A 23,233-nucleotide genomic window follows, 5' to 3' on the forward strand; every position below is an offset into this window, starting at 1 on the left:
AGCTCCAGGTTCTGCAGTCCCATCCTCCTTGTTCCTCCCTCCAGGCACCGTTGTTTGTGCTTTTGGGCTGAACACTTGTCCCAGGTGTCCTTGGTGTGCAGCAGGAGCAGGATTTGTTTTGTGTGGCTGGGGTGTGCAGAGAGCTGAGTGACACCGAGTGCGAGCTCAGAGCTGCACCTGGCCAGCACAGAACATGGAACACAGGGAAGATGGAACTTCAGGCAGCAGTGGGATATAACTGAGATTCAAACCTGGGTATCCTCTCCCTCATCCTCCTACATCCCCAAAACACCTCTCTGCAGTCTCATTTTCCCAGTGTGAAAATCCCAGGATCACTGAGGCTGGAAAAGAACTCCAAGGTCATGGAGTCCAAGCTGTGCCCAGCCCCACCTTGTCTCCAGCCCAGAGCACTGAGTGCCACATCCAGGAATTTCTGGGACACCTCCAGGGATGGGTACTCCATACTTCCCTGGGCAGTTCTTTCCAATGTTTAACAATCCTTTGCTTTTAGAAATTCCTTCTGGAGGTGATTTGGAACCATTGCCCTGTGGCTTGTCTCTGGGTCTTGCACGGGCCAAACCAGAGCTGTGTGTCCTCAGCAGGACCTTTTCTGTGTCACCTCTGCCTTTCCCTTCCTCTTGAGCGGTTTCTGCCTGGCTCACAGACCACCTGCAGGAATTATTTTGGAATCAAGTTTTCGTATTATTAAAAAGAACTATCCCTATTTTTCAGTTTGGACAATCTCTCTTTGTTGTTGTCTCTAAATTAGTTTTTAACCACGTGTACAGTAATTGGAACAATGATACAATTGTTGCAATAACTTATAACAATGTTAAAATAATTACCGCATATAATATTTCTATTTTTAACTATGCCAAAGGAAGTTGAGTACACACGGTAGGGAGATTATATGAATAAATTCTGATTGTTGATGTGTCCCATTTATTCCTGAACCCTTGCAAACATGGGAAGAGAATACATCTTTATGTTTCTCACAGTACAGACTAAAGCCAGGAGTTTAAGGCTCTGTGAATCATTAAATACCCAGACAGCATCAAAATGTAGCGAGAACTGGGTCTTCAAACCCCTTCAACTACATCCTCCTGCCCGAAGAGTTCCACCACAAATCAATAATTTCTGCCGAGTAGGAATAATTCTTAGGTTCAATAGAGAGACTCTTTTTCTCTTTTCTTTTCTTTTCTTTCCTTTCCTTTCCTTTCCTTTCCTTTCCTTTCCTTTCCTTTCCTTTCCTTTCCTTTCCTTTCCTTTCCTTTCCTTTCCTTTCCTTTTCCTTCCCTTTTCCTTCCCTTTTCCTTCCCTTTTCCTTCCCTTTTCCTTCCCTTTCCTTCCCTTTCCCTTTCCCTTTCCCTTTCCCTTTCCCTTTCCCTTTCCCTTTCCCTTTCCCTTTCCCTTTCCCTTTCCCTTTCCCTTTCTTTTCCTTTCCCCTGTCCATCTCCTTTGCCTCTGATGTCTCTATTTTCCCTTTGATCACAAAATTCACTTTTATTTCCAGCTGCCCTATCCTGCTCCAGCAGTTTCGGGGCGAACTCCTCCCGCCTCAGCTCCAGAGCCGCTCCCGTTCCCTCGGCCAAGGACGGTTCCGTGGCGGCTCACAGATGGTTCTGTGCCCTCTGCTGAAGGTGACGTGGAGGCTGAGTGGCTCTGAGATGTTAATGCCGTTCTCCAGCTCAGTGGATCTCCTCCCCGGCAGCCAGGCTGTGTGAGGAGCACGGTGGCTCCGCAGCAGGCTGGGGCTGACCCCGTCCCCGGGTACCTTTGGGCAAAGCCGCTCAGCCACATCGCCAGCAGCTCGCCCCAAGACTGGAGAGCTCGCTGCTGGCTGCATAATCCTCCCTAATGCTCGATTTTTCCTTCCTTGAGAAAAGATTAAAGAAGAGAATTACATTGGAGCTGGTGGAGGCATGATCCATGCTCCCTTGATTATATGGAAACATTAAAATATCATCAGCATGTTAATTTTATCAACTGAACTGGATGAGATTTATTCCTCTCTCTTATCTATTGCATTAGGCTGGAAATACAATTTATTCTGATGGTGGGAATGTCAGACAGAGAGACCAAAAACATCTGGACATCTTAATAGGAGACAAATTTTCTAGGATGTACATTGACCCTTTAAAATTAATTCTGCTAATAAAGAGGCAGGAATTTCATGGCCTATTCATCTTTCCAAATTGAGCCCCAGCTCTTTATTGGGGTAAAATCAGGGGATACAATGAAGGTTCCTTTGGGGTCTTGTGGTTCTCATGTCTTTTGTTGCATTTTTGAGTATCAAATACAAAACTTTATTAAATACAAATACAAACCACACAACATCGGACAAAAACCCAGCCATCACAAACTACAGGATTAATAAAAACCATTGAAAATTCTCCTGGAAAAACAACCTATCTTAAACGTTCTCCAGGTCTGCATCGGAGGATTTTCTTGCTCAACATTTAAATCATTGTTAATTAAAACCACCTGTAAAGAAAACCCCCAGAAAACCAATTCCTTGCTCATTAACAGATAGTTTCCATTTAAAAAAATATCTTGTATTGCAACATGTAGGTTATCTCAGAATGTTCTCAGCCCATGGAGGAGGGCGAGCGACATTTCTCTTTTTTCTCTTTGTCCTGGGAAGCATGAAAAAAAAGTGAAATACCCAGAGTGAAATACTTGCGGCTCTGTGCCTGCCTGGCACATTCTGATTCCCATTTCCCTGGGAGCACAGAGGAGAAAAGCAGAGCAGTGAGCTCTGATTCAAATCATCCCTCTCAGCTCCGGGATGGCTGAGCTTTCCCGTGGTTTTCCCTGGAAGTTCCGGGCTCGCCCGTAGCAACAACCTGATAATTGTTCTGGGAAGAGACTCAGCACTGCTATCTTATGCACAAGTAAACAGGCAGCTATAAGATTAAGAATTATATGCCAGGGCTTTGACACAGCCATCAGTTATGCCAGATGCAAATAATTTATTCTTTGTCAGTTCAAATACACAGCCTTGTTTGGATGGCTGAAATTTATACTGGCACCAAAAGGCAGCGTGGTGTTATTTCAGCGGGGTGTCGAAACCAGAGAGATGCAGCTCGGATGACCCAAAAAGAGGGAGAGAAATGTTTTTTATATTTTCTGAGGGTAACTCATCACTGTTTTGGAGAAATAGGTGACGTAATAACTCATCCTTGTTCTGTGGTGATACATGGGGAGGCCCTGGCGCAGAGGAGAAGCTGCGGCTGCCCCACCCCTGGAAGTGTCCAAGACCAGGTTGGAAAGGGCTTGGAGAGAGCTGGGATAGTGGAAGGTGTTGGGGACGGAACAAGATGAGGTTTGAAATCCTTTCCAACCCAAACCATTCTGTAATTCCATGATTCCATGTACCCTCCTTGACAAGGAACCAAGGAATTGTTTAGGCAGGGAAGGATTCTCCCTACCAGTCTCCTAAACAGTTTAGTTTTCCAAAGCAGAGCAGAGCATGTTGAGAAGGAGCCTGAGTGAAATTAAACTGCACTTCTGCCAAGGTGAAGCTGGGTTGGTGCTCAGCTTGGTCAGGATGCTTAGAGGGTGCTCAGGGGTTTCCTCAGCTTTGAAAACAGGAGAAATGGAGATGTTCAGCCAAGATTTACCCACTGGTGAGGCACCTCCAATCTTGGCGTCATTTCTGAGACCCTCCTGACAAGAGAGGAGACCTTGAGGGGCTGGAGCATGTCTAGGGAAGGGAATGGAGCTGGGGAGGGGCTCACCCTGGAGAAAAGGAGCATCCAGGAGGGAAAAGATCTGCATCAAAGCCTTCCTCAGACCCCCCCTCACTTCCCCCCCCCCCCCCATCACGTTTTCTCCCACTTTCTGATTTTCCCCTCACAGCAAGGGAGACCCTGAGGGGCTGGAGCAAGGGCAGGGAAGGGAAGAGAGCTGGGAAGGGGCTGGAGAATTCCTGAGGGAGCTGGAAAGGGGCTGGAGAATTCCTGAGGGAGCTGGGAAGGGGCTGGAGAATTCCTGAGGGAGATGGGAAAGAGCTCAGCCTGGAGAAAAGGAGGATGCAGAGGGATCAATTCCCTCTCTGGAATTCCCTGACAGAAGGGGACAGCCAGGGGGGATTTGGGATCTGCTCCAGGGAACAGGGACAGGAGGAGAGGGAACGGCCTCAGGCTGGGCCAGGGGAGCTCAGGGTGGACAGCAGCAGGAATTTCAGCAGCAGGAAAAGGAGCTCAGGCCTTGGAACTGGGAAGTTTGGAGTGTCCATCCCTGGAGGTGTCCCAGGAATTCCTGGAAGTGGCACTCAGGGCTCTGGACTGGAGACAAGGTGGGCACAGCTTGAACTCCCTGTTCTGGGATGGCTTTTCCAGCCTAAAGATCCCATGATTCTGTGAACCACTTTATGCACAGTGTAGTCAAACACATCTCCAAGATTATTTGGCTCCTTAAACGTTGAGTTAAACTTTGGTGAGGCTGTCAAATAATCTGTTCTTGTGCCATCAGCTGAAAATTCTGCTCATTTTGCAGGAGTTCAGCTCACAAGGATTTACTGGACAGCAGAAAAAGTGGAATTTGAGCCACACATCCTGAGCTGAGTCCATAGCAGCCCCCATTTCCAATAACAAAACCAGCAGTGACAGTGATATATGGCTTTTTTTATGAGACCTGATAACTGATGGATATGTGATCTTATAAATGCTTAGACAAACTAATGCACATAATTATATTTTCCATTTGAAGTCTATTGCTCGGCATTCTAATACAATATCATTAGTCGGAATGGCCACAATGATACAGCTTGGGCAGTTTGTCACAGTAATTACGGGGTGATTATTTTTGACTGGAATAAAGATTTCAGTTTTAGTATGGTAGAAAGCATAATCACAAATTAGAAACAGTCTCAGAATAAAGAAATATCAGGGAGAGGGACTTTAAATATGGATTATAGTGCAATTCTAAAACAATTCCTTTAAAGAAGTGCACTCATTTGGCTGAAAGTGGGACTACTTTTAGGTTCATAGCAAGTTCCTTCCCAAAAGGATGACAATTACCTAATTAACAGTTCCTGTGTGGAAGGATTTTGTAAAAGGGAAAATCTGGGCATGGTAAGGAAGGCTTGGCTTGTAATTTACATAACTGCTAAAATGGGCTTTGTTTTTTCAATCGACCAAAAAAAAAAAAAAAAAAAGAAAAAAAAAAAAGAAAAAAAAAAGAAAAAAAAGCATCATTTGTCTTCACCATGTTCAGGAGGGTTGATTAAAGTAGACACTGTCCTCACATCTGTATTGAAAACTGTATTAATCAATTGATTAATCACGAGGCATTAATCAAAATCTTCCTTAAGTGTTTTACTTTTGGAGCAGCTCTTAGTATTTTCTATCAGATTCCTTTTAAGGTGTCCATTATAAAGATTAAATTTGGGTGGTAAATATTGAGGGGTTGGGGCACACGTGGCTTTCCCCTTGAAGGTCACAGCCATTGCTCATTAGTGTTACTTTTAATGGGATAAGAAGCAAAAGTTTTTAATATGTGACTACGTCAATTAATCAAACCCACATTTGATTTCCTTTCCAGTAAGCAGAAATTTCTAGTGGTGTAAAACTTCGAATACTTCAGGCTATGCTTAAAAATACTGCAAGAATTTAAGGAATTTAAGCTGTACATGCAGATATGATTAATTGATGCTCTAATTATAACTACTCTTTTTAAAAGATTCTGCATTACAGATATTGATTTTAAGGTATCCTGGACAGTTTTCATGAGGGGTATATTTGAATAATCTCATTTTCCCATACAGTGAATGGATGCCAAACTTCAGACCGCTGTCACAAAGCTTTTTTAGAAGTTATTTTTGAGTACTAAGTGAATTCAATTGAGCCATGGAGAACCTTTTCGAGGAAGCTGAGCATCTGAGAATTCCACTCTGTTTGTTTTTGCTCATTCCTGTTTGTTTTTTTCAGTCTGAAACATTAAACACCGGCGCTCCAGTAAATGAAATTTTGGAAGCATCAATTGCAGCACAAAAGAAAACCGCTGATTACAAATCTCTTCATGTGCAGGAAAATGTCTTTTCATCTCCCAATCCCTCTGTAAGTGATTCTTTTTTACTGTATCCTCGTTGTGGCTGCTCTCATGACAGACTGGAAATGCCCATTTTCCTACTGACTGCTTTTTCCATAGGGGGGAAAAAAAAAAAAAAATCATAGGGGAAACACCAAGCCCAAGCATGTGCTGTTTGTATTTATTTGGATTTTACAGTACACCAAAAAAACAGTGCATCTGGCATTCCCATCACCTCTGGCAAAAGTTTAAAGAAACAAGAAATCAAAGTAAAGCAAATTAAATCCTGCAGCCACTTCCCTTTGCCTAAAGAAGTTGCCTTAAAAAAAAAAAAAAAAAAAAAAAAAAAAAAAAAATTGCCAGTGTTTTTTTAGGTAGCCCTTTATCCAGAGATTGCCAGCTACTGATATTACAGGGCTCCTAAGCACTTTAGGAGATCGCTTCAAGTTGAACAAAGTGCAGACAGAGCTCTATTAAATCTGTTAAATCAAGGGATATTAAATGATTTGAAAGATTTAATGATTTGATTTGGGCAGCCTTAGGACCCTCTTGTGCCACTGATTCTCAGGGGTGGGGGGAGCTTGAAATTTGTCAGGCAAAGGATCCCAGGAGACCCTCAGGAAGTTTATCCTAACTCAGGGATTGGACAGCAGCAGGAGGAGCGGGATTGGGAACCTCTGAATGGAGGCAGAGCTTTTAAAACAGCTCTTCTCATCAGACGCTGAGGTTATAATTCCTAAAAACACCTTTGATGTGTGTTTACTACATACATACAGCAGTTGAGTTATTCTGCCTTTAAAGCCACTAAAATCCATGAAATTTTTTTTAATGCCTTTAAAAATGATACTGAGCCACTTGTCCTGTAATGATGCAGAAGAGAAACATGTGCTCCAAGTCTTGAAATAATCAGCAATTTGGAAATAAACTCAAACCTGTGCTGCTCTTCCACAGCTGAGTCCTGTTTAGGTTTTGCTGTGGCTGCTGGAGCTTGGTTGCCTTCTGCAATCTGCACAATTCCCATTATTCCTTCCTCACGCAAATATATCCCAATAATTCCGTGGTGGGTTAATTTGGGGCTGGTCATTTCTATATACTGAGCTGCAGGTGCTGTTTCAGCTTTTGGAAAAGCGGGATGGGGTTTAGAAATTCCTGCTGGATGATTTACCTCTAAAGCACCTTACTTTTCTAAAGAATTGTGTTCAGCAGCCCCTCAGTTTGGGTTATTGGGAACACTGATCCCATGACAGCGACGTGGTGGATTTATCAGCGCTTTATTGCCACTGGTGCCTTTTTATTTTATGGAAATACGGGCCAGAGAAAGAAGCCATTGAAATGTGTGACTTATTATAATAGATAAAAGTGTATTATTTATAAAATATATAAATACTATAAATACTATATAATGTATATTATATTTATTATAAAATATAAATTATATAAGAACTATAAATATAAAAATAATAACATATAGGATTATTGAATCACAGAATCCTAAATGGCTGGGGTTTGAAGACACCTTAAAGCTCATCCTGTCCCACCCCTGCCAAGGGAAGGGGAACCTTCCACTATCCCAGGTTGCTCCAAACCGTGTCCAACCTTGCCTTAAATGTTTGGGAAAAAAAATTTAATATTTAGTATTTAATATTACAATTATACATAATAATTATTATAAATATTAATACTTTAAGTATTATAGTCACACAAAATTACAATGTGGAAAATAGATAATTAAAATAATAATCATTTGTCAGTAGCACCCACAGGCTGTTTGGTGTGAGATATTTCTGTGGAGGTTGAAAGTATACTTCTGTGGGTTTATAAGAAAATGGCGTTTGTCTAAAATTCTGTTCTGATTAAATTTTCATGTTTTGCCATAGCTTATACTCCTTTTCCTTATCCTTTTCCTTCTTTTCCATCTTACCATGGCCTAAAAATTTCCAGACGATCACATAAATTCAAAAATACTTTTGGGATAACTTACATGGCTGGAATGTTGAAATCCATTTCTATTACCTGAGCTTCACTTTCCCTGAAGAAATGTGACTGAGGTCTGGATCGGATCACTGGGCAGTGCTGGACGGCCCTGTCCTTCACATCCTAAACAAGAGCTTAGTTTGGGGTTTTTAAAAATATAAATGTTTGGTTCCGTTTCTACAGAACAGCCTGAGGGCGGTGTTCCCAGAGAGCCGAGTGTCCTCTCAGAAATAGCCACAGCTATCTCCATGTGGTCTACTCTTCCCAAAACAGCAGAAAAATGCAGCTGGAGCAGCCTGGAAAAAGGGCAGGACCGTGGTGCAGGAGGTGATGGTGGGGAAAGGTTTCAATCATCACAAAACCCCAGGATGGTTTTGGCTGGAAGGGACCCTAAAGTTCATCCCACCCCTACCATGGGCAGGGACACCTTCCACTATCCCAGGCTGCTCCAAGCCCTGTCCAGCCCGGCCTTGGGCGCTTCCAGGGATCCAGGGGCAGCCACAGCTTCCCCGGGAGAGCTGTGCCAGAGTCTCTCCACCTTCACTCTAAAAACTCTTCCCAATATCTGGTCTAACCCAGCCTCTGACAGTTCAGTGAGATGCTTTTCCCCAAAGATCCCCATTGTACACATCTTTTCCGGTTCTGGCATCCCTTCCAAGTTAAGCCTGGCCTGCTTTACACACCTGCATTTGCAGAATGGCCACTGCATTAAAACTCCAAGAAAAAGGGGACTACAACGTTCGTCCTGCACAGAAAATCCTTTGTCTGCAAGTGCTTGGTGTATGGAAGCAAAGGAAAGAAATCCAGGACTAGGGCATAGAACAACCACCCCACAAGGATAAGAAACCCCCAAACGTTCTTACAAATGATCTGGTTTTAGGGTTATTTCAACTTAGAGCATAACCAGAGCAGAAATACAAGATGAGGAACCTTCCTGTCCCTGCTACGCCTTTTTCTTCCGACATACGGATGAGCACAGGGATTCCTCTAGATGTACTGGTATTACTATTAATATATATTTGTTCTTGTTGTTATTATTATATAAAAAAGAGGGGTTTTGCTGTTTAATGTTATTAATTAATATCAATGAAACATAATAAATAAAATTAAAATTTTAATGATTTTAACATAATTTTAGGTGTCATATATCAGCATGGAACATCTTTTGGATGTCCAGTTACCAGGCCTTGGAAATGAACAGTACAATGACAAAAAAATAAAATTAAGGAGAAAAGAAAAAAAAGAAAAAAAAAAAAGCAACTTTAATAATGGGATTGGAAATGTCAGAGGAATGCTGGAGCTTCTCCTTGTGCCTCGATTGTTCAAACCCCACAATGTCTGCACATGGACGACGTATTTTTTGTTATTGCAGAAAGCCTACGTTTGACCTTTCTTTGTAATTGTGACACCAGTTGAATTCTGCTTTGGTTCATGGCAATTTACTCCATCCTTTGAGAGTTCACTAGTTAATTATTGCCAAGTGAATTTTTAATTTGCTCCGATGATTACATTGGCGAACGCGGTCATTAGCGGGAAATTTATTTTAGGAATTGGCACTAGAGGGAGCTAAGTAATTGTATCATTTATGGATCTGGGAAGGGGAGGAAAAAAAAAACCACATTCATTAAAAACTTGCCTTTTTTTCTGAACCTGCTGATTTTACAAATATGGCAGCTATGCCTCAGCAAATTAGAAGTGATAATGAATTAGTTAATTTTCCTTACTGAAAACTGCTATGCTCAGATTATTAAGTTACTGTATTTCTTTTTTTACCAGCTACCAGCCAGTAAATTAGGATTTCTAAGACTCTTTTGGGAGGGAGAATTTTTGTTAACTATTATCCCTGTTTATCATTATTTTGCTCCTAACAGAATTAAAATGCTCATGGATACCCTCTTGAAGTGTCAGGGTGTTCCCAGATGCATTCCAGGATGGATGGCCCTGCTGGATCCTGCGGCTCTGTCAGAGGAGCAGAGCCTGGACTGAGCCAAAGCTGGGCCTGGACACAAAGTGCTGCATTTTCCAGCCCAGTGTCCCCTGAAATCAGTGGAATCCCATTTTAATTCAGTGGCAGCTTGCTCAGAATTTTTGTCTTTACTGTTCACCTTTGTTTTAGAGGAGTTGCTGCAGAGAGTCCAGAGGAGCCACAGAGCTGCTGCAGGGCTGGAGCCCCTCTGGAGCCAGGCTGGGAGAGCTGGGAATGTTCCCCTGGAGAAGAGAAGGATCCAGGGAGAGCTCAGAGCCCCTGGCAGGGCCTGAAGGGGCTCCAGGAGAGCTGGAGAGGGACTGGGGACAAGGGCTGGAGGGACAGGACACAGGGAATGGCTTCCACTGCCAGAGGGCAGGGATGGGTGGGAGATTGGGAAGATGGTGAAGCTCTGGCACAGGGTGCCCAGAGAAGCTGTGGCTGCCCCTGGATCCCTGGAAGTGTCCCAGGCCAGGCTGGATGGGGTTTGGAGCACCCTGGGACAGTGGGAGCTGTCCCTGCCATGGCAGGGGTGGCACTGGATGGAGTTTGAGGACCCTCCCAACCCAAACCATTCCTTGATCTCCAAACCTCCCAGACCAGCCCCATGCTGGATCCCAGCTGGAATATGCATGCCTGCATCCTTGTGTGGTTCAGAAGATCCCAGAGCTGTCCCGAAACTGCTGCTCGTGCTCCCCTGCTCTGTCCAACTGAGGAAATCAGGACATTTTAGTGTGATAAAAAGGGTGTGCAAGGAAAAATCCAAACCCAAGGGCTGATGCCTCCTTTCTTTTAAATGTCACCTCTCCAGGTAGTGTGCCCAGTTAACAGGACAGATAATTAAACTAAATGCAAATCCTGAATCGAAGAGGCAGCCACTGGCCTGGATTCTTTGATAAGGGTGGGAACCTCTGACTTTATCATGAAATATCACTGACAAAAATTCCTGAAATGTGGTGGCCTTCTGAGCCCCCATCTGTTGGTGTTTATGTCATTTTCCCCCAATTTCATCCTTTATCCAGGCCATGGGAAGGCACCACCACTCCCACAGCCCCACCTGGGAGCTATACTGCTGAGCTCACCTGGGAGGAATCAGTGCTGCTGCTTTTTCCCTTTTCCCAGAGATTTTTGCCTGGATTAAGGTGTGGGATTGCTCTGCTGGTGCTGTTGGATATGAGGATGTGTCCTCCTTTATGCACTCACTGAGGTAGGAGCAATCAGGGGCATAAATTGGGATAATATTGGGGATTTTTGTGTTTATTTTTATGCTTCTCTTTGTTTTCTTCCCTGGAATTTTAAAGTTGTTCCCCACCTTCTGTGCTGAACAGTTATGGATGTTTGTTATTCCTTTTTCACTTCTGAGTTTTGGATGTTTTAACTTTGAATAACTTTGCTAATTTATTTATTTCTGTGTTGTATTCCTTTCTGCTGCCCAGAACCCTTCCCTGCTGTAGTTCTCTGAACTCAAGTTCCTCAGTGAAAAATCACTGAGCCTTGCAAGGCTGTGAAAAGCAGACACCACATTTCATGCTTTTGACACTCAACCTATTGTTCAATCATTTAAATTGATATAAGGAGTAATATTTTCAATCCAGGGCAAGCTTTAATTTTTCCTTTTATGTCATGTATGTGTGTGGACAGTGGAAAAAATGATTTGGAGATCTGGTGGGGTGCATGTGTTCCCCCAGGGACTTTATCCATCCTTGGCTCCAACAGGAAACTTTTGGGGTAGGAACTCTGGGTGAAATTTTGCAGTTTGATATTCTTGTACCATAACTGGGGCTCAGGACCAACACAAATTCTTTACATTCTTCATAAAATGGCTTGGGTTAGGAAATATCCAGCTCTTTCTGGCTTTTTAAAGCAGCGACAAAAAGTTGGGTATTTAGAGTGGAGTCAAATCCCTCTCAGGGAGGGCAGTGCTGGATGCATCTCTTCTGTCTCCAAAAGAGTTTTAAGTTTAAATTCCATAGATTCAACTTCATTCTGCACCAAAGGTTAGCAATTACAGGCAATAAGGGTTTTTGCAAGTGTTTGGGAAAACTTCGTATCTCTGTGTCTTTGTGCATTTCTTTCCAAATTTCATTTGGAAATGAGGGAATCTTGTAGCTTCTTTTTCTTTGCTTTTTTTTTTTTTTTTTTTTTTTTTAAGAGTATCTCTGATAGACATTAATACTGGATACTTGGAAGTGTCCAAGGTCAGGGCTGGACAGGGTTTGGAGCAGCCTGGGGTAGTGGAAGGTGTCCCTGCCCATAAAAATGGGGTGGAACAAGAAGGATTTTAAAGTCCCTTCAAACCAAACCATTCTGTTGATATGCAGTACTAGAAAAATCCTGGGTTTTTTTCTCTTGATTTTATTAATCAAGAGCTCAGGGGAGGGTTGTGAAAACTTTTACATTCTTTACCTGGCATCAGGTGCATGGAGATTCCTCTGGGATGTGATCCATCCTTGTGGTCCCTCAAAAATCAGATGGTCTGGGCTCTAAGCTTGGAGGATTTGGAAGATTTTAGGTTTTTGGAACCAAGTGGCTAAGAATACAATATTTCTTTCACAAGTGATATTGATTTTATATCAAATCTGCCAGGACAGATAAAGAAAAGAGACTTTTACTGGTCACACTGATCATTAATGACATGTTAGAGCCTTCTGGTTGGAGTTTTGCTGCTGTCCCCAAAACAGGACAGATTTCTTATTGTTCTAAGGCCTGGAGACACAGAGCCTGATGTTGTTCCTGTCCCTAAGGAATTAACCTGGGAGCAGCATCCCTCAACTTGCAGTCTTAGCTCAGTATTTTCCTTCAAATCCCCCCTGAAAGGAGAGCTTTTCCCACCTTCCTGAAGTGGTGGGGGAAACTTAATAAAGGTTCTTTTTCCTGAGATTCTGGGGCACAAGATGGCAGCAGAATGAAAATTTGCTCCCACCAGAAATACCTGGCTTGTGTAAACCGCAAAAATCTGACAGGCCTCGCTCAAGTTTTTAAAATTATTTCAGCAGATTTCATGAAACTTCTTAATAAGGCAGTATCACTTGGGCAGCTAAAAAATCCACTCGTTCTTTCAAAGACTTTGGTGGTTCTTAAAAGAAAACCCAGACAAAGAGCTTTTTTAGCTCAAAGTTTTTAAAATAAATATTTTAGCTGATTCCTTTCCTTCCCTCCTGTCCTACTTATTTACTTTCACCAATAGGAGACTCAGAATTTTTAAGGCAGTTGTTCAGTAATTTTTTTTTGTCCCAAAATTCTGTATGTATGTGCCCCTTTAGTAGGTAGTTGTCAGGCCAGTGTCTATTGTTCCAAAAAAAGAGGCCAATTTATAATAAATTAAGGCCTTCCATGCTGAATTTGGAAATTCTAGTCACCCAATTTATTTTTTCCTAGAAATTGCAGCTTTGGTAGAGCCTTTGGCTTCTCTAGGAAAGGAAATGTAGAAATTTTTAATTACTAAATCAAATGGAAATGTAGGTTTTGAGAAATATTTTACACATTTTAGGTGTTTTTTGGTAATCCAGTATTTTGGTATTAGTTCTACCACAGTGGGAGCTGGAAAAAATCTCAGTGAGGTTTTACGTTCCTCTCCCCAGACTTCTCCTTGGTTTGGCTTCATGATCCTGGGACTTTGTGGGGCAGTTTCCTGATATTTGATGTCTGTTCTTCTGTGCCTTGGAGAGCTGATGCTCTTACAGCCGTTTCACCTGCGCTCTAAGAGGTTTTCCTGGACATGCTCATCGAGCAAAAATACCCTTTTGAAGTGAATTTCCAAGGTGTGCTGCTCTTGGGGAAATTATTTCCCATCAATTCTGCTTTCTGGAGCTGATCAACAAATCCCACGGACTATAGGGAATATCTTTGGAAAACTTGTGAGTTTTCCCTGAGTTTTGCGATGCCCGTCCATGAAGTTGTGGCAAAAATGTCGAAGCCAGACGCAAAAACTCTGCGTTTCCTTTGTTGTTACTCCCCTGTGACCATCTGCAGTGGCCCAAAAAATAAATAGGTGATGGCCAAGGCACAGCTCTGGGGTGAGCTTGGCCACTGAGGGCCACAGCTGTAAAAACTTTGGTGGTGTTGGAAAGAACTTGTGACACTTGAAGTGGTGGTTTGAGCAGTTTGTGAGAGTTTTATGGAGCATGTTCCAGGAAAACAAAGTTCTTTGTTATAAACGTTTCTTTCACTTAATTCCTTTAAGCCATCATATATAACATAATATAATATAACAAATATAATATAATTAATATAATATATTTAGTGCAACTTTTCCTGCCTCCAAAACCTATGTAGCTTGTTAGGCTGCATAGAAGTTTTTTTCCCCACTTGAAAGTTTTTCTACAAAGAAAATCCAAAAACCCAAAACCACACAAAAAACTCCCCCCAAAGCAACCCCCCAAACAAACAAAAAAAACACAAAAACCCCCCAAATAAAGAGAGGTGACCCATTAATTTATACAACAATCAAGTATTTCTAACTCTCTCTTAAAGATGGAATCTTTCCTACTGTTTAACAGGCCTGGGGTGTTCCTGGGCACCCTTTAATTCCTGTTGCCTTCTGGTTTACTAACAAACAGATGTTAAAGAAATTCTCCAGGTAGTAATGGAGAGCTTGGAAGAAGTCAGATCCAGTTATCCATATATTTTTCCATACAGTTTTTAAACAAGTACAGATATTTTTCCATTGCCTAAGCAGCTGCAGAAGTGTTGCACTGGTGTTTTCCTGGATGGGACTCCATCATCCTGAGGGGTTCTTTCCAACTCAGCATTTTCTGTGATTCTGTGATTTATTTCTCATATTTTCCTTCACCCAAAAGGTGCAGATTTTTCTGCTGAGGAAGTAATTTTGGGAAATCATTGTTCTCCCTTGCAAGAATTCTGATGGTTGGTGTCACATTGATTTTTTAATTTTGTTTTCCCTCACATCTGATCTTTAATTTTTTTTCTTAATTTGTTTGTTTGGTTTTTCACTTTTTCTTTATGTTTCTTCCCAAGCTGAAGGCATGAACTTGTCCCTTCCTTTGGATTTAGTTGGGTACCACCAGCACAGCCACTGCTGGAACAGTGATGGGAATGTCCAGCGCTCAGATATGAGACTTGGCAGTTCTCTGTATCAATTATTTCTTACACTTCATGTATTACCAGTTTTTCTTCATCCATTTGTCTCCAAAAAATAGATGTCTGTGTTTAACACATATAAAAATGATGTCTCTCCATAGCTAAAAGCTCTAAAATATTTTCAGTCTCAGAGAAGGCTGAGCTGTGTAATAGTTCACTAAAACCTGAAGGAATACAGAATTTGTAGTGGTCCTGCTGATGGAAGGAATTAATTAATTTCCATGCTGATCTCCATTTCCCGTGGTGAGATACCTTGAGTTTTTGCTGTGTTTGGTGCAGTTAAAGGGAAGCAACACCTGAATTTCAGAGATTTAATCTCATATGAGCAAATTTCCAGCTAACTCAGCTGTCCTGAAAGTCTCCACTGTCAGCAAAACTCCATCAGACTTGGCTTTTGGATATTTGTTATTTTTCAGACCTCTGCAGCAAAAAATCGCTTTGGTCCACCCAACTATTTCTTCAGCATGATGAGAAACACAGACACTGAGTCCATGTGATCCAGTTATGGTTATCCTTAAATGGTTTGTGTTGTATTTTTTATTTCCTTAATTCAAATTAGACATTTATCTGAAGTTTAGAGTTTTATTCAGAACCAACAGAGAAGGGTGGGTTGTACATCGCATAGAAGTCTTGTGTGAGTTCCTCAGTAGTTTTTAATAAAAGCAGTTTTAATAAGAGCAGTTTTAAAACCCTCAAAATATTAGGAGATGGCATAAGAGAAGGAAGACCTTGAAATATGAGAAGAGACTTTCTTTTGAAATGTTTTTAATTCATTATACCGTTATTATTCCCAGTTTTGTTGTTTCAGAAATTGTACCTTGATCACGAATGCTTTGGATAGAAACAGGGGGAAGGCATTCAACTTAAATACTTTGTTAATGAAGATTTTTTTTTGTGTTCTTTGGGTGCTTTGGTAGCTCTCTTAGCTGGTATGAAGTATTTTTATTTTTGTGCAAAAAACTTGTTGCCATCAATGAATAACAGCTGGAATAATATTAGTGAAGACCCCATCGCTCTGGCTCTGGTTTATTCCTGGGTGCTGTCCAAGGGGGTTGTGCCTCTTTACGCTGCTCTGGTTTTCAGCACTCTGCAAAATGTGAGTTTTCAGTTGGGGCTGGCAATGCCCTCTCCTCTTTTGAATGAAGCCCCAAGCCCATCACACTGCAGAAATGAGTGATATTAACGCGTCCTTCTGAATTTTGTGCTGTGGCCTTTTGTCCAGGGGATTAAAATCCCCAGGAGATCTGGAATCAGTTTAATGCTCTTTAGTCCTGTTGGTACCTGAGGCTGAATCTGCATCTCTGGAATTTTTGTGCTCTCTTTTGGGCTTTCCTGATCCTTGGGTCAGAGCTGTGGTTTTTGCTGCTCAAACAAGGTGCTCCAACCTCTTCAGAGCCAAGCTGTGGGTGTGGGATGGACAGGAAAGATCATGGAATGGTGACTCCTGCCAGGAATGAGGGGCAGGGATAAGTTTACAAGTCCCAGGGAGGCAATTGCTGCTGTTTCTCTGGGGGTTCCCTGTTAGAGGAGCTCATTAATAAAGGCGAAAATTCCTCATTTTGTTGAATTCAGCTTAGGAAAATCCTGCTTGGTCTGTGGAGACCAAATTCCCCATCTCAGATTGTGTCGATAATGACTCCAGTGCAGCCAGGCTGCTGCTCACCCATTTAATCAGGGAGCTGGGTGGCTCCAGCTGTTTATTATTATTATATTAATAATAATATTATTAGTTATTTCAGTGTATCCAAAATCCACAGGCACCACAGAATGGCTTAGGTTGGAAGGGACCCTAAAATCCATCTGTTCCCAACCCCTCATGGAGCTGGAATCCCAGCCATGACGGTAGGGTGATGGAAATCCAGGAATTCCTTCCTTGTGTGCTTAACTCCCCCCACCTTGGTCTCCCAGAGAAGAGGTTAATGCTGTTCCCTGTAGGATTCCCTGTTGGAAAAGCACAGTCATTAGGAAATTTGCCTTTTTTTTTTTTTTTTTAAATATAGAATAACAATCTCACCACGTAATCGACATCACCTTCAACCAGTCAGTGAATGGTAATTTATCCCCGAGGTTCAGGGAGTGCTGCATTATTAAAGATGTGCATGTTCTCATCAGCCCCCATCGTCTAACAGCTAATTACTGCCAGGATTAACTTGATTCCACATCGAGGTTTGTACATCAAATAAATCTGAAATTTGAACGTGAGGTATATACCACGTATACATCATTTGAATGCTGGGTATCTCTCAATTTAAAATAAAACAGTAGAAGTCCTTTCCTCACAGTGGCTGAAGGAAACTCTGCATGGCAAACTCCCTCACCTCACTTTCCAGTGAAAAGCAGGGTGTGGGGGTTTTTTGCCATTTTTTTTTTTCCCCCAAAGAAAATTGGAAAAAAGCTCTTTTAGACTCCTTCCAGTTGATGCTCCGTGTTGTGACACGTCATGTAAAACTGCATCTGTTATGCTGAAACCAGAACATAAGAGAGACACTCTTGACATGAGGAATCACAACACGAGGGAAAGCTGAAAGCGCAACGTGGTTTCTCTTTCCCCTAACCCCAGCCCCGGGAGAGACGAGGTATTTAACAGAGCTTCGAGCTCCACTCCATCCATGTTTCCTCCCTAGTGACTTTCCCCCTTTCTCTCCAGGCCCAACCCAGCCTTTTCCATAGGGGAAAAACTGGTGGAAAGTCAGAAACGCCAACTCCGCGGGAAGTTTTGCCCAAGCGGAGACCCCAGGATCAGGCCTGGGAGGTTTTCCCCGCCTGTGAAGTAGAAAATAGACTCAGATTAAGCGAGCAGACTTGTTATTTGACAGTTTATAAAATATTTTAGTATCTTTTTGGCAGTAGCAGTTTGAATGTTGGCAAATGCAGGCATTGCTTGCAGTTACAAAACCTTGTAATGAGTATTTCCCACTGTAATAGCAGCGAGCTGAAATTTGGATAAACCACTTAGACTTGTGAACTCTGACATGCCTGGTAACTATGTCTTTGCAAAAAGAATTTTGTCAAGTATTGGAGCTCCTACTAATAGCACATCCATCTTTCTGCACACTATAAATCTTAAGAAAATTTCTATTACTCTGCAATTTGTCTGGCTTATGCTATTTATTAGCCATTTTATTCTGCTGCTTTAAGAAGTAATGTGATGTTCATTTTATTGCTGGTTCAATAAATTGTTAATTATAATGCAGTGATTGCTGCTGACGTGATTTAAAAGCCACATTAGCACTATAGCATTAAGTTTTAACTATTTTACCCTTCAATTCCCTGTTTATACAACAGTAAAAGGAAAATAGCCTTAGACTAATTTAAAAAATGAAAGTACTTGTATCTATTGATCACATGATATACTAGAAACTTTTGTTGTTTTTTGGTTGCTTTTTTATTTTTTTTTTTTAAAGGTTAATTTCAGGTCTGAAAAAGAAAATGCACCAGCTGAGCACTGTCTTCCTGTTCAGCAAAAAGAATTCTTAAAGCAAGATTAACCCCAAAGTTAAATTAACAGAATTACTTAGTTAAATTAGGACAATTGGCCTAATAGATTAAAGGAACAAAATACCCAGATAAATCATAATCATTTTATAGTTATGTGTAGCTTTTGGCGCCCATTTTGTATAACAATGGAGCAGAAGGGAGGCTGAGATTGGAAATTGTACCTATTTTCTCCAAGAATGTTGTAAATGGGATTGGGGGAAATCTCCATTTTGCTGATTTAAAGTAAAATCTAATTGCTGCAAGTCTAATGATCCATTCTTGGCTGAGCAAGGAGAAAGAACTGACTTGGGTCCAGAAGCCACACACAAATATTGGGCAGGATGGATGGAATTATGGAATTCTGAACTGGAGTGGCTGGGGACACCTGCTGCCTCTTGGAAATACGTGTCAGACATGGAGATTTTGGGTGAAAATATTTGCTTTTCTTAGTTGCAACATGTGATTTTTTTTTTTTTTTTTTCCTTAATTGAGAAAAACACACCCATAGAAAAATGTGGGAAAAAGAGAATAACTATGGAAACTGGTACACAAAGCTGTTATATTTGCATATACACACATGCATATTTAATACCCATAAAAATATGTATGAAGGGATCTAAATCTTCCTGTAAATCGTGCACCACCACCAAAACTGATGTGCACCTCTCCAAGACTGGAAGCTAGAGCTCATTAATCCAAACAAAGCCCTTTAAATGCCCAGGGGAATGTAAATTTTAGCTGTACCCAAGTGCCCCTGCCATGGAGCCATCTGATTCCATAGGGAATATTCACCATCACCAGACTTGCTGGTTGCAGCCTCTCTGGTTAAAGCATCTTCTGAGTCCTGGGCAGGTTTAATATGTAATTATTAATACAAAGAATTAAAAGAAAAACTGTCTGGTTGAGGTTCCCATCTTCATCCTTTCTCCAGCTTTTATTGGGAGATCTGCTGCTGTACAAGCCAATAAATCACAACAAAAAGGCTTTCCTTTCTAGTCAGAGACCTGTGGAAATGAATTAAACACCTAAACCCTTTAGAGAATCCTAGAAGGGTGAAATCCTGCCTTTAATTGTCTGATTGAATTAAAAAATCTGCCTGGAGGGGACATTCTACTCTTAAACTAAGTTAGAAATAATTATTAACTTGAAGACACCCTTTTCAAAGAGGGACTGACAGTGGTTTTCTTGTAAGAAAAGAGCTCAAATTATTTTTTTGGGGGGAAGGATAATTTCCTGAAAGAGTATAGCTTCTGCCAGAAGAGTATATTTAAAAAAACTACAACAACCAAGCCCCCCCCCCCGCAAAAGAAAACAACCCGAAACCCAAACAAACAGAACAAAACATGACAAAAACCCCCCACGCCTGAATTTGGATTAATATGCTTTATTTTGATAAATATGACCTAGTTTAATAAATATTACCTATTTTGATAAATATAACTTATTTTGATGAATCTCAACTTTTTCTATTTTGCCATCCCTCATTTTATTTGTGTTTAAGACCCTGGCTGAACTGCTTTCCTAAAAGGATAGGTCTTCGCGCTGCTCATGGTGAAAAATTACCGATATTAATTTAGATAAAATTAACTTAGATAGAATTACAGAATTAAGAGAAAGTTTGGCAGCCAGCTGGCTCCAAGATTTTAGGCTTTGGGAGCAAGGATCTGAGCTAGAGGGACTGATGAAGCTTCTGGGGCTGCCATAATGTACTGAAAATCCTATCCTTGACTTAGCGCTACACGACATTTCAATAAAAAGAATTAGGACATAAAAAAAAAAGACCGTGGCCCCTATTAAGCATATTTGAAAGCGGTAAACTAATTGGAAAAAGTGATGGGGATGCTTTCAGCAACATCTCATGGAGATCCAGCCATGGCCTAACACGTTTCCATGGAATGAGTAATGACCTGGAAAAAAACCCCCACTTTTAATGCTTGCAGATCACACAAGAACTTGGGTGGGAGGGGGGTGATAAATAAGGAAAGGGAACAGTGATTTGTGGAAAATCCAGATTATTTTGGAAGAAGGGCCTGGTTTTCAGAGAGAGGTGACTTTGTGCTCCCTCAGGAAGCCGTGAGGAATTGGTGGAGAAGGGGGCGGTGCTACAAACATAAGGCAAAATCACTGAATTTTCTGGAGAAGCAAGAATTTACCCACCCTGGTTTTCTGGCCTGGGCCAGCAGGATTTGGATTGGAGAAGCTCAGGGAATTTCTGCTAATTCCAAGTTGGTCCAGCTCCTCAGCATCTCCCCGTGTGGCTGAGCATCCCAGGTGTGCTCCCGCAGGCCCTCGGGGGAATTTTGCATTCCAAGGTATTCCGTGTTAAGGACTGGTTTAAAACCTGCACTTTTGAAAAGGCTGTCTGGAATTTGTTGAAAAATTCGGATCCATTCTACCTCTGCCAGAGTCAAACAGGAGATTTTTGGGGCAGGATTCTGTGCATTAATCCCCACCTCAATTAATATAAATTACATGAGGGAGTGGGTAATGGGGGACAGCCCTGCTCTAAAGGAGGGTTAGAACTAGGTGGGCATTAAGGTCCCTTCCAACCCAAATTATTCCCTGATTCTCTGCATTATGCATCCCTAAATAAAGGAGGGAAGGGAGATCTGAATTGATGAAACTCCAGGAATTCACAGCTCAGTCAGCGCAGAAAGCTGAGCAGCCTGTAAAGGGGCATAGAAAGGAAATAGGTAAACAGGTAAACTGAAGAACAACCCCCCAGGTCTAATGAAAACGTTCCAGGTAGGAAACTGTCAGGAGAAGCAGGAGAGAGGGGCCGAAGTTGATAAAGCCACCACGACGTGTGGCTGCTGCAGCTTTGGAGAAGTGCTCCGACTGAGGCTTTGGAGATGCCAATTTACTGCTGGCTCTAAACAGGACGTAAAAAGTTATCCAGAGAATCCATGAGAGGAAAAGAAGCCTCTAATGGACTGCGAAAGCAGATGCTTTATGCTGGAGAAGCGCATTCTGCAGCCTGCACGTTATTATTTTGTTTTGGGGAAGTGCCGCAATGCTCTCGGTAATTTCCAGAGGAGATGAGGGCCCCAAGAGTTTGTGCTGGGAGGGATATTCCTGCTGGTGGGTGGGGATGCGTTCCACAGAAATAAATTTATAATAAGTAAGTTTATTTTTCAAGCTTTAACAGCAGTTTAGTTTAGAAACATCATGTTGGGTATTTTTTTTTTCATGGTAACACTCAGCCCCCACCTCCTAGAAATGACTGAGACCCTACAGGTGCTGCTGGAGGGGTTTGGGCACCAAGAGCGTTCTATGGGAGCTGAGGGAAAAGGTCTTGGATGGTCACCCCAAATATCCTAAAAACACTCTGGGCTGGTCTGGTGTCAGGGGTTTTTCTTCCTAGAAACGTTCAGGATCTGGAGTATTTGTTATTATGAGAGGTTGAAGCAAAGCAACACTAACAGCGAATGGTGAAATAGCTTCTTAATACATAAGTATTAAACTAATTTTGCTCATGAGGATCATTTGGATCCTTAAATTTTTTGAGGAAGAAAATGATTTTTTTTAAAAAAATATTTGTTTTTACTTTTATGGTTGAAGTATCATTAGACTACAACAGATTTTTTTTTTTTTTTTTTTTTTTTTTTTTTAGGTTGTAAGAATTGTTTACTACTTAATCACTGTATCTAAAATAATGCAACAAGTAAGGAGAACTAATTTCATGCTGTCTTTATGGGTGAACTGATAGAATTGTGAAGAACTGAGGGGGTCAGATAAATCTTGAATTTACAAAAGGAAGGGCTCCATGTATTGAATTGTCTAGACACAGTAGAAAAAGTGAGATACAGAAATAAGTTCTGATTAATAAGACAAAGGGAAATGGCGCAAAACAGATGGCATCCCATTCTGCCTTATGGTTATGTATGATGTCATTACAAAACACTGGGATTTTTGTGTTAGGTGATTAGAGACCAAATTAGCAGTTTAACTTTTTCTAAACTTCAGCTTAATCGATAGAATTTTGCATCTCATGGGTGGTGAGCTCCAAGAAGCAGTTCCTGAAGCAAAGGCTGCAGTGGGGGGTAAAAAAAAGGGATTAAAACCAAAACTTAAAACATTTTTCTTCTTTATCCATGAGATTTTATTTCATGATTCCATGAGTTAATCAGTTCAAATGCGTAACTTTTTTAGTTGAGGATGTTACAAAGCATAGAAATAATTCCTCAATTTCTTGATAAAAATTCCAGTAGATTGGAGTGTTTGCAGTAGGATGCTGGAGTGAGGAAGGCAGAAATTATATGGCGTCTGTGTATAGAAATAACAGAGAAAAGCTCAATATAATGGCCTGTATAGAAAAAAACCCTCAAAATTTAAAAAATATTAATAATGGGTGGGAAAGACTCGGAAGGAAACAGTGATCAGCACTGACTGACAAATGGAAAGTGTTGGGCAAACAGGAGAAAATCTCAAAGAAAAAAATGCTTTGGAAAGGCTGGAAGAGAAGGATTGAGAGCCTGATCTGAAGGAGTGCCATTAATTGGAGCGTCATTAATTAGAGCCATTAATTCCTCCTGGTCCCATCACTTTGGGTGCATTGCAGGATCACAGAACTCGCACAGGCAAGAGGGACAAGGTTAAAGAAATGATGAGGGGAGGGTTTGAATGCTCCAGGCCTATTTTTGATTTTGCTGCAGCAGGGATATTTTCTTTCCTTGCTGTACT

The 23,233-nt window shown here is 41.5% G+C and overlaps 1 long non-coding RNA gene across 1 annotated transcript in view; it reads left to right on the forward strand.

Moving 5' to 3' along the window:
• The first annotated feature begins 11,058 nt into the window (after positions 1-11,058).
• The window catches only part of LOC120755266 (uncharacterized), a 55,682-nt gene continuing 43,507 nt past the window's right edge, over positions 11,059-23,233 (forward strand). The window contains exon 1 of the long non-coding RNA XR_005701700.1: positions 11,059-11,180. This is a non-coding gene — a long non-coding RNA (uncharacterized LOC120755266). The remainder of the gene's footprint in view (positions 11,181-23,233) is intronic.

Source organism: Hirundo rustica, chromosome 7, assembly GCF_015227805.2.
Source record: "Hirundo rustica isolate bHirRus1 chromosome 7, bHirRus1.pri.v3, whole genome shotgun sequence".
NCBI lineage: Eukaryota > Metazoa > Chordata > Aves > Passeriformes > Hirundinidae > Hirundo > Hirundo rustica.